We start from the raw sequence: 2,272 nt of genomic DNA, 5'->3' as shown, positions 1-2,272 counted from the left end.
TTGTTGAATGATAAATCTCCAAAGCACACTTTTAATTAAAAAAAAAAATGTTATGTACAGATTACTTCCGGGCTGGAGCAAGAGCACAGCGGGTAGGGCATTTGCCTTGCACAAGGTAAACCTGGGTGGATTCCTCCATCCCTCTCGGAGAGGCCGGCAAGCTACCGAGAGTATCCTGCCCACCCGGCAGAGCCTGGCATGCTCCTTGTGGAATATTCGATATGCCAAAAACAGTAACAACAAGTCTCACAATGCAGACATTACTGGTGCCCGCTTGAATAAATTGATGAACAGTTGGAGGACAGTGCTACAGTGCTACAGATTACTTCCATTCATGTAAAACAGAGTCCTCTGTACATAGTACAAATGTAGAGAAACAAGATTAGAAGGAGTACAGAGAGATGATTTTACTTTTCACTTTTTATACTTATATAGATGCTAGATATTTTTCCCCTAAAATAAGAAAAACTAAAGTCCTAAGGCCAGTATTATTTCAGGGTCTGGTTTTTAGCTTCCAAGTCACGTGTTCCTGGAGCAGAATAGCCACACCTCATGTGGGAATCACTCTGCCCCTCAAGCCCATTTTAGTTTTACTGGTGATTAAGTTTTGCACATTTTACTCCGTTTTAATAACTGGGCTTCTCACTTTTGACCCAGCACCTTTGACATGAGAAATTTAATGTTGAGCTTTTAATTAGTCATTCCACAAAATGCCATCTCTTTAGTCCTTCCATTTCCATCCCTGGAGGAGTGGTGCATCAATTTCTTGCTGACTTGGTTTCATTGGTCGTTCTGTCCCCATCCAGGTAGTTCTGCAGAACAGCAGACTGGCTTCTGGGTTGAAGACCACAGGAAACCTTCAAGCCACTGGAGTTATATAAGACACAAGAACAAGAGAAAAATTATCACATGTTCAGCATGTTTGCTGTTTGAGCCACTATGACCAGAGTAAAAATTCTTTATTATTTTCTCTCTTTTATTATTTTTTGTAGCCTAGAAGGGAAATGAATAAAGACATACCTTCAACCCAATAATCTCCCCAAGACCTTGTCTTCATGTCCCAAAGTTTAATTATCAGAACAGTATTATTTTCATTTTAATGAAAGGAAATAGCTGTGAATAAGGTGTCTGAGGTCACACAGCTAGGGAGTGGCTTTGGCTCACACTGAAGTCTCCTTGGCTAAAGTTTATTCACGCTTGTTCAACTATAGCAAGCAGCTTCCAGGAGATATAAATTGCTTACCTCAAACTCACCATATCAACTTCGAACTAAAAAAATTCACCCACAGAAGGAAGTTTCTCCTCTAATCTTATTGCCTCTGCAGATCCCATAGATGATTATGCTTCCAGAGAATTAGGTCCTAAATATCCCAAAGCAAAAATAAACATTTTTTAAAATAATAAAAAATATAGCTCAAGATAACTTTCTTAAAGGTTTAAAACTACATATTGAAATGGCACATACTGCCCTTAAAGCAATGAACTTCTTATAATCTGCAATCTGTCCCAAGTCAATCTTATTCAAAACTGTAAATCAGAGGGCCAGAGCAATAATACAGTGGGTAGGATGTTTGTCTTGTATGCGACCATCCCCAGAAGCCCATATGGACACTCAAATACCACCAGGAGTAATTCCTGAGTGCAGAGGGAGGAGTGACCCCTGAGCATCATAGGGGTCACCCAAAAAGCCAAATAAAATAAAATAAAATAAAAACTGTACAGCAGCTGGGCTAGAGTGATAGTATAGCTGGTAGGGCGAGTATTTGCTTGCATGCCACTGACCTGAGTTCAATCCCAGAATCCCAAATGACCCATCAAGAGTCATCAGAAGTAATCCCTAGCACAGAGACAGGACTAGGCTCTTCACACTGCCACATGTGTCTGGGGGGCAGGGAGAGCTAAAAGGACTCATACTTATGGTTTGCATACACAAAGCCTGAGTTCTGCATGGTACCCCAAGCACTACTGGAAACAATCCCGAAGGTCCAATCTGGGAATAAACCGTGAGTACCCCTAGGAGTGGCCCAAAACTAGACCAAAACAAAACACCAAGCAGGAAATGCAGCTGAATGGTAAAGAGCATGCCTCACATGTATGACTCTCTGGGTTTTATCCCTTGTGCTACACACACTCACATAAGAATCTAGTAATAAGTATAATGTAAACTCTGTATGATTTCACTGAAAACCACAGAGTGTTATTGAGAGAAATGAAAATAAAAAATCTAAATAAATGGAAGTTATACCATTTTCATAAATGAAACATTTCATAT

The 2,272-nt window shown here is 40.1% G+C and overlaps 1 pseudogene; it reads right to left on the bottom strand.

The window, feature by feature from the left end:
• Positions 1 to 984: 984 nt before the first annotated feature.
• Positions 985 to 1,149, bottom strand: LOC130025637 (uncharacterized; annotated as a pseudogene).
• Positions 1,150 to 2,272: the final 1,123 nt, after the last annotated feature.

The sequence above is a fragment of the Sorex fumeus genome, unplaced genomic scaffold (assembly GCF_029834395.1).
Source record: "Sorex fumeus unplaced genomic scaffold, SorFum_2.1 ptg000030l, whole genome shotgun sequence".
NCBI lineage: Eukaryota > Metazoa > Chordata > Mammalia > Eulipotyphla > Soricidae > Sorex > Sorex fumeus.
The sequence above is the reverse complement of the archived record's forward strand: the minus strand, read 5'-3'. Positions and strand labels throughout refer to the sequence as shown.